Raw genomic sequence first — 10,330 nt, 5'->3', positions numbered from 1 at the left:
ACAGCAGATCTGTCGGCAGAAACTCTCCAAGCCAGAAGAGAGTGGGGGCCAATATTCAACATTCTTAAAGAAAAGAATTTTCAACCCAGAATTTCATATCCAGCCAAACTAAGTTTCATAAGTGAAGGAGAAATAAAATCCTTTACAGATAAGCAAATGCTTAGAGATTTTGCCACCACTAGGCCTGCCTTACAAGAGACCCTGAAGGAAGCACTAAACATGGAAAGGAACAACCGGTACCAGCCATTGCAAAAACATGCCAAAATGGAAAGACCATCGAGGCTAGGAAGAAACTGCATCAACTAACGAGCAAAATAACCAGTTAATATCATAATGGCAGGATCAGGTTCACACATAACAATCTTACCTTAAATGTAAATGGACTAAATGATCCAATTAAAAGACACAGACTGGCAAACTGGATAAAGAGTCAAGACCCATCAGTCTGCTGTATTCAGGAGACCCATCTCACATGCAGAGACATACATAGGCTCAAAATAAAGGGATGGAGGAAGATTTACCAAGCAAATGGAGAACAAAAAAAAGCGGGGGTTGCAATACTAGTCTCTGATAAAACAGACTTTCAACCATCAAAGATCAACAGAGACAAAGAAGGCCATTTCATAATGGTAAAGGGATCAATTCAACAGGAAGAGCTAACTATCCTAAATATATATGCACCCAATACTGGAGCACCCAGATTCATAAAGCAAGTCCTTAGAGACTTACAAAGAGACTTAGACTCCCATACAATAATAATGGGAGACTTCAACACTCCACTGTCAACATTAGACAGATCAACGAGACAGAAAGTTAACAAGGATATCCAGGAATTGAACTCATCTCTGCAGCAAGCAGACCTAATAGACATCTATAGAACTCTCCACCCCAAATCAACAGAATATACATTCTTCTCAGCACCACATCATACTTACTCCAAAATCGACCACGTAATTGGAAGTAAAGCACTCCTCAGCAAATGTACAAGAACAGAAATTATAACAAACTGTCTCTCAGACCACAGTGCAATCAAACTAGAACTCAGGACTAAGAAACTCAGTGAAAACCGCTCAACTACATGGAAACTGAACAACCTGCTCCTGAATGACTACTGGGTATATAACGAAATGAAGGCAGAAATAAAGATGTTCTTTGAAACCAATGAGAACAAAGATACAACATACCAGAATCTCTGGGACACATTTAAAGCAGTGTGTAGAGGGAAATTTATAGCACTAAATGCCCACAAGAGAAAGCAGGAAAGATCTAAAATTGACACTCTAACATCGCAATTAAAAGAACTAGAGAAGCAAGAGCAAACACATTCGAAAGCTAGCAGAAGGCAAGAAATAACTAAGATCAGAGCAGAACTGAAGGAGATAGAGACACAAAAAACCCTCCAAAAAATCAATGAATCCAGGAGTTGGTTTTTTGAAAAGATCAACAAAATTGACAGACCACTAGCAAGACTAATAAAGAAGAAAAGAGAGAAGAAGCAAATCGACGCAATTAAAAATGATAAAGGGGATATCACCACCGACCCCACAGAAATACAAACTACCATCAGAGAATACTATAAACACCTCTACGCAAATAAACTGGAAAATCTAGAAGAAATGGATAATTTCCTGGACACTTACACTCTTCCAAGACTAAACCAGGAAGAAGTTGAATCCCTGAATAGACCAATAGCAGGCTCTGAAATTGAGGCAATAATTAATAGCCTACCAACCAAAAAAAGTCCAGGACCAGATGGATTCACAGCTGAATTCTACCAGAGGTACAAGGAGGAGTTGGTACCATTCCTTCTGAAACTATTCCAATCAATAGAAAAAGAGGGAATCCTCCCTAACTCATTTTATGAGGCCAACATCATCCTGATACCAAAGCCTGGCAGAGACACAACAATAAAAGAGAATTTTAGACCAATATCCCTGATGAACATCGATGCAAAAATCCTCAATAAAATACTGGCAAACTGGATTCAGCAACACATCAAAAAGCTTATCCACCATGATCAAGTGGGCTTCATCCCTGGGATGCAAAGCTGGTTCAACATTTGCAAATCATTAAATATAATCCAGCATATAAACGGAACCAAAGACAAGAACCACATGATTATCTCAATAGATGCAGAAAAGGCTTTTGACAAAATTCAACAGCCCTTCATGCTAAAAACGCTCAATAAATTCGGTATTGATGGAACGTTTCTCAAAATAATAAGAGCTATTTATGACAAACCCACAGGCAATATCATACTGAATGGGCAAAACCTGGAAAAATTCCCTTTGAAAACTGGCACAAGACAGGGATGCCCTCTCTCACCACTCCTATTCAACATAGTGTTGGAAGTTCTGGCTAGGGCAATTAGGCAAGGGAAAGAAATCAAGGGTATTCAGTTAGGAAAAGAAGAAGTCAAACTGTCCCTGTTTGCAGATGACATGATTGTATATTTAGAAAACCCCATTGTCTCAGCCCAAAATCTCCTTACGCTGATAAGCAACTTCAGCAAAGTCTCAGGATACAAAATTAATGTGCAAAAATCACAAGCATTCTTATACACCAGTAACAGACAAACAGAGAGCCAAATCAGGAATGAACTTCCATTCACAATTGCTTCAAAGAGAATCAAATACCTAGGAATCCAACTTACAAGGGATGTAAAGGACCTCTTCAAGGAGAACTACAAACCACTGCTCAGTGAAATAAAAGAGGACACAAACAAATGGAAGAACATACCATGCTCATGGATAGGAAGAATCAATATCGTGAAAATGGCCATACTGCCCAAGGTAATTTATAGATTCAATGCCATCCCCATCAAGCTACCAATGAGTTTCTTCACAGAATTGGAAAAAACTCCTTTAAAGTTCATATGGAACCAAAAAAGAGCCCGCATCTCCAAGACAATCCTAAGTCAAAAGAACAAAGCTGGAGGCATCACGCTACCTGACTTCAAACTATACTACAAGGCTACAGTAACCAAAACAGCATGGTACTGGTACCAAAACAGAGATATAGACCAATGGAACAGAACAGAGTCCTCAGAAATCATACCACACATCTACAGCCATCTGATCTTTGACAAACCTGAGAGAAACAAGAAATGGGGAAAGGATTCCCTATTTAATAAATGGTGCCGGGAAAATTGGCTAGCCATAAGTAGAAAGCTGAAACTGGATCCTTTCCTTACTCCTTATACGAAAATTAATTCAAGATGGATTAGAGACTTAAATGTTAGACCTAATACCATAAAAATCCTAGAGGAAAACCTAGGTAGTACCATTCAGGACATAGGCATGGGCAAAGACTTCATGTCTAAAACACCAAAAGCAATGGCAGCAAAAGCCAAAATTGACAAATGGGATCTCACTAAATTAAAGAGCTTCTGCACAGCAAAAGAAACTACCATCAGAGTGAACAGGCAACCTACAGAATGGGAGAAAATTTTTGCAATCTACTCATCTGACAAAGGGCTAATATCCAGAACCTACAAAGAACTCAAACAAATTTACAAGAAAAAAATAAACAACCTCATCAAAAAGTGGGCAAAGGATATGAACAGACATTTCTCAAAAGAAGACATTCATACAGCCAACAGACACATGAAAAAATGCTCATCATCACTGGCCATCAGAGAAATGCAAATCAAAACCACAATGAGATACCATCTCACACCAGTTAGAATGGCGATCATTAAAAAGTCAGGAAACAACAGGTGCTGGAGAGGATGTGGAGAAATAGGAACACTTTTACACTGTTGGTGGGATTGTAAACTAGTTCAACCATTATGGAAAACAGTATGGCGATTCCTCAAGGATCTAGAACTAGATGTACCATATGACCCAGCCATCCCATTACTGGGTATATACCCAAAGGATTATAAATTATGCTGCTATAAAGACACATGCACACGTATGCTTATTGCAGCACTATTCACAATAGCAAAGACTTGGAATCAACCCAAATGTCCATCAGTGACAGATTGGATTAAGAAAATGTGGCACATATACACCATGGAATACTATGCAGCCATCAAAAAGGATGAGTTTGTGTCCTTTGTAGGGACATGGATGCAGCTGGAAACCATCATTCTTAGCAAACTATCACAAGAACAGAAAACCAAACACCGCATGTTCTCACTCATAGGTGGGAACTGAACAATGAGATCACTTGGACTCAGGAAGGGGAACATCACACACAGGGGCCTATCATGGGGAGGGTGGAGGGTGGAGGGATTGCATTGGGAGTTATACCTGATGTAAATGATGAGTTGATGGGTGCAGCACACCAACATGGCACAAGTATACATATGTAACAAACTTGCACGTTATGCACATGTACCCTACAACTTAAAGTACAATAATAATAAATTTAAAAAAAAATAAAAAAAAATAAAAAATAAATAAGGCCACTTAAAAAAATTCTAAAATTTAAAAAGAAAAAGAACAAGAAGGCCCTGAAGGTCACATACCAGAAAACTCTATTATGTTGTCTCTTAATGTGTATGTTTGAGCCCACTGGCTCAACTTCTGGAACTTATTGGGACGCTACTGATCACCTGTTTCCGCTCTTTTCTATCTATTGTGAGATTGTATCTTCCTGGCACTACCTGCAGCCAATTATTACTTTATAGAGACAGTTAACAAGCAACTGACTTGACCATCACCTGGTGATGATCACTTGCCATTTCTAATATGGGGGTGGTGGAAGGATCTCTCCTGTCCTGCTCATGTCTGACCAGCTACCTACTGTAACACTTTCAGATTTTTGTTTTGTTTTGTTTAAGACAGAGTCTCACTCTATCACCTAGGCTGGAGTGCAGTGGCACGGTCTCAGCTCACTGCAACCTCCGCCTCCCGGGTTCACACCATTCTCCTGACTCAGGCTCCCGAGTAGCTGGGACTACAGGTGCATGCCACCATGCCAGGCTAATTTTTTGTATTTTTAGTAGAGTTGGGGTTTCACCGTGTTAGCTAGGATGGTCTCGATCTCCTGACCTCGTGATCCGCCCGCCTCGGTCTCCCAAAGTGCTGGGATTACAGGCGTGAGCCACAGCATCCGGCCAACTGTGTATTCTTTATGACACAGGCATATAAACTTAAACGTGCTGGCTCTCTTGGAGCTGCCAGTAATATATCATCCATAAAATGAATAATCTTGCTATTACAAAATTCTCTTCCACTGGGGAGCAAGGCTGATCTACATGTTACTGATACATGGTAGGACTATTCAGCAATCCCTGAGGTAGCACTTTCCAATAAAATCGGCAAGCTGGCCTTTCATTATTAATAGCTGGTAATGTAAATGCAAATTTTTCTCTGTTTTGTTCTGCAAGAAGAATAGTATAAAAACAATCTTTTAAGTCAATCACAATTATAGGCCAGTCTTGACGAATTGCCATGCGGGAAGGGGTCCCATAGGCTGTAGATTAGCATTAATAGCACATAAGTCATGCAAAAGTTTCTATTTGCCAGACTTTTGGGAATGAGGAAATGGGTGAATTCCAAGGACTGTTAGATGGTTCTGTATGGCCGGCTTTTAATTGTTCCTCAACTAATTCATGGGCTCTTTGTAATTTCTATCCCTTCAGAGGTCCCTGTTCTACCCAATTAAAATTTTGAGAGAGCCACATCAGGGGTAGTAGAGGAAAAACAGTGGCCATAATTATAATTTAAATTTAACTTAAATTTTAACAGAGAATTATAATTTGAGATGTTCCTTGTATACAAGGAACACATGAAATTTTACCGGCCTCACTTTTTGTCTGTGCTGCTTTTTGTCTGCCCCGCTCCCTCCTGCCACCGCTGGGCAGAGGTTGCCATCCTGGGCGGACCCTGTCAGCTTGGTCACTATAATCGTTTTTCTCCCTGAGCCTTTCCTTACAACTGCAGCCCGCTGGGCTGGACTGCTTCGGCTTCTAATGCCTTTTCTTACCTCTTTATAAACATACACCTGATTGCCTTATTGATTTTGCATCACCGGGCAGGCTAAAAGCTCCCCTTCTAATGCTGCTTGCTTAAGACAGGGTCCCATAGCTGTAGTGTATGCCTTCTTTTCTCTTATTTATTGGAGCAGGGGACTCAGGCAAAACCTCCCTTTCCTCTTTGTTATTTTGGCCCCGTGATAGTGGGGTTGAGGGACTCAGAGGTGGTAAAGTAGGTGATGGTTCCTTCTCCTTCCCCTTTTTAGGCTCTTCTGTGTATAACGGGATCAGAGTCGCCCTCATTAAAGCCCATAGCATTAAAGATTATACTGGGACTCGCTGCTCTTGCGCATGAGGTCAGGAGATTGAGACCATCCTTGCTAACATGGTGAAACCCCGTATCTACTAAAAATTAAAAAAGATTGGCCAGATGTGGTGGCGGTGGCTTGTAGTCCCAACTACGCAAGGGGCTGAGGCAGGAGAACGGAGTGAACCGAGCAGACGGAGCTAGCAGTGAGCCGAGATTGTGCCACTGCACTCCAACCTGGGTGACAGAGCAAGACTGTGTCTCAAAAAAAGAAAAAACAACCGCAACAGCAAAAAGATTTCTTCCCACTTGTTCCCAAAGCTCTATGTCTTGCTTACCTTCTTCCAGGAACCACGGGTTAAGTGATACAATTTGCATTAGGTCCCTTAATTGAGCCTGCAAAACCGAGGCTCCAGTGGCTTTAAGCAGCTGTTTGAATACTTTTAGATACTGCTTCTGTTGTGCTAATAACTGTTGTCCCGTGATAAAACCCTACCCTGAACAATTCCCTCGAACTTGGAGATCCCAAACGGGCACCAATGACCTACTGACTTACTGACTTATCGACTTACTGGCTTACCAACCGCACAGTCTTCACCTTCGTTTTTGAGGGTTCTGTCGCAATTATTTGCAGCTATACCTCAGACCTGGGAACCAACATTCAAGGTCCTCACATGGGGCACCAACTGTCTGGGTCCAACCAGCAGACCCTGACCCAGCAATGGAAGAACAAATACACTCAGACACAAATATCCAGTGAAAGAGCAGGCTAGGTGGCCAAGTCACTCACCAATACCAAGAAGGGTCCGGTAAAGAGTTAACAGCCTTGGCCCTGATCAGCCAGGGAAGTGCACATTTATTTACTACAGATTAAATGACAAAGGTCTTGAGTAAACACCACTATAAGGTAATTGACACTGCCGACTTCCCTGAGGGTAGTTCCCCCAGCCTAAGATTAAATGTTGGTTTTAGGACCGCCTGAGTAAACAAGCTATTTAGATAAACTCTTCTACCTTCTTATGTACCCAAGCCCTAAGCTTTTAAGATAATTCAGCTGCCTTCAGCCAAACCTTTTACTGAAGCTATGCAAACCCCCAGACTTCCAAGAAGGTTTGTGACTATTTCCTATAACTATCTTTACAATTTTTCTTCTAAAATATTTCCCACCACCTTGACTGAAGTCCCACAGTTGAGAAGACAGGGAAGGGTATTATACACGCAAGAAAGAACTAGAACAATCTTGGCCATAAGAAAGTAAAATGTTGGTCAGGTCTTTCAACACAGATCAAAAAAAAAAAAAAAAAAAAAAGGAGATTGGGGCCATGTTATGAGGACACTGCATGGCAGCCTACATAATGGGAACTTCATCCTACAGATAAGAGAAGTCACTGGAAAGGTTTGAGAAGGTCACAAACATGACAAACATTATTTCCAGGAAGATTACTCTGACCAGTATTAGGCAAGATAAGTTGGGAAATGATCTTCAACTTTGGAAACTTAATAGAAATATCTAAAAGATCTATATTTCTTTTCTTCCTATGTTTAATTTTGAAATATTTTCAGACTTTCTAAAATGTTCCAAAAATAGGCAAAGTCCTCATATGCTTTTCATTCAACTTCCCCAAATATTAACATTGTAGATAAGCACCAATCAAAATCAATAAATGTTTATTAACACTGTAAAATGAATGCCTGTACGGACCTTATCTAAATCCCCTCGATGTTCTAACTAACGTCCTTTTTCTGGACTAGGATCCAATCCAGTATCACATATTGCTCCTCATTATACTGTTCTCTCAGTCTCCTTTAATCTGGGGAAGTTAGGATTTACCTTTAAAAGCTTCACATTTTTGAAGCGTATTGGTTACTTATTCTGTAGCATGACCCTCAGTTTGGACTTTTCTAATATTTTCTCATGATTAAACTCAGGTTACACACTTTGTACAAGAATACCACAGGGATGATTCTACATCTTCTCCATCAATTATATTAGAATGCCCTAAGATGTCGTTATCTCTGATTACTGAGGATGTTAACTTTGATCACTGGGTTAAAGTTCCTCCACTGCAAAATGACCCTTTTCCTTGAAAGCATTTTTAAGTAACCAATCCCTGGGCTACACCACACATCAGACAAATCAGATATGCTTGAGGGATGGTCCAGGCATTGGTAGGCTTTAAATGACCTACAAGTGACTCTAATCAGTATCCGGAGTTGAAAACTTATGGCTTAGACAGTGAAGATTAGAATCCTGAAAATCAGCTATGAGACAATTCCTAAGGTTTCTCTTAAAAAAAAAAAAATCTAATTTTAAACAAAAGCAAATACATCTGGATTTTGGCATGGACATATGGTAGAGAAATTGAGGAAAAATAGAAATCACCTGATGGGGAAAGAGATGAGTGAGTAGACTGCAGTCCAATTTCCAAAAAAAAAAAAAAAAAAAAAAAAGAAAAGGAAAAAAACGGCAGAATCTGTCGTGGTGACACTTGCTTGTAATTCCAGCATTTTGGGAGTGGAAGTGGGCAGATAACTTGAGCCCAGAAGTTTGAGACCAGCCTGGGGTTTCACCAGCCTGGGTGAAACCCCATCTCTACAGCAACAAACACAAAAAATCAGCTAGGCATGGTGGCACATGCCTGTGATTCCAGCTACTCAGAAGGCTGAGACAGGAGGATCTCTTGAGCTCACAAAGTTGAGGCTGCAGTCAATTATGATCTCGCCACTGCACTTCAGCCTAGGTATGAGAGTGAGACCCTCTCTTTTTAAATAAAACAAATAAATAAAATAAACATTAAAAATAGTGTTGTAAGGTCAGATCTAGTAGAAAAACTGCATCTTATTCTGTGATATTTAGATGCTAAAATTAAAACAGAACATGGAGCTGTTTCCATAGGAATAGCTGAAAGAGTCTTTACTGTTTATGCAGCTGCATCATATTCTATTGTGTAGATATAAGGTAATCTGTTGAATTAGCATTGTGCTGGTGAAAGTCTAGGTTGTTCCCAATATTTTGCTGTGAAACAAATAATACAGTAAATAACCCAGATTAGGTGTCATTTTTTATGACTGGGACTGTGATAAATTTTTCCCAGTACAGTTTGAGAGGCAAAAATATACATTTTTTAAATTTTTACAAGCAGTAAGAAATTTTACTCTACAAGGTTTCCACAAATTTTTATGTTCCAAGAAAAGTAGGGGAGGGTAGTATCACCTCAGTTGCTCTCACACAAAGGTCCTGAATGACAGCATCTTTAGGGACACAAGTACACCGCCATACCCTTGGTGCCCACACAGAGCAGGGGCATCTGAATCCTGGGAAACTCCAGGAAAGTTGAGGGGGTCCTCTAGAGGACACCCTGCTAAGGATCAGAAAGGGGCCAAGGAAGTCCAGAGATTACAGCAGGTCTTAAACTAAGGGCAAGTTCAAGTGGAGGACATTAAAGTTCAAAGAGCAAGCTGAGGTGAGAAAGCGGTAGAGACTGATGGAAGGAGAAGGTAAAAAAGCTCCAGGGAAGCTAGGGGAGGCACATCAGGGCTCTCCACTCCTCCTCAGCATTGAACTTTGTAGTGGTCATGCTGGTGGGGCTTTGTGAGCTCTAGAATGTTCAGCACTATCTGGGGACTCTACCCATTCAAGGCCAGCAGGACTTCCCCCCCAGCTCTGTCAACCAGCAATGTCTCCAGACTTTGCCAAATGCTTTTCCCAATGAAAAAATTGCACCTGGCAGAAGCGTTAATCTACACTAACCTATAAAAGCAAATCACCACTAAAATCCATCACCTCTTGGTAGAAGAATTACAAGTGTGAGAGGGTAAAACGGAGGTCTTCAATATCTACTGAAATGACTTTTACTTATTCAGCAATTTGATGTCCCAGAAGGCATGTTTAGAGGTGATGCCACATGGCTGCCTGTACCTCACAGCAGAAAGGGTGTGGGTTTTCCAAGGGTCTGCAACCGTGAACCAGAAAGGTCGGGACTACGAAAGGGAATGACACCTACTGGGTTACATTAAAAAGTTGGATGTAGGGAATTCTGTAGATATTGGGAGAAAAAAATACACAATGTAAACCCAAACCCCATTCTGATTCTCTC

This window comes from Macaca mulatta, chromosome 19 (assembly GCF_049350105.2).
Source record: "Macaca mulatta isolate MMU2019108-1 chromosome 19, T2T-MMU8v2.0, whole genome shotgun sequence".
Taxonomy (NCBI): Eukaryota; Metazoa; Chordata; class Mammalia; order Primates; family Cercopithecidae; genus Macaca; species Macaca mulatta.
This window is presented reverse-complemented; position numbering follows the sequence as displayed.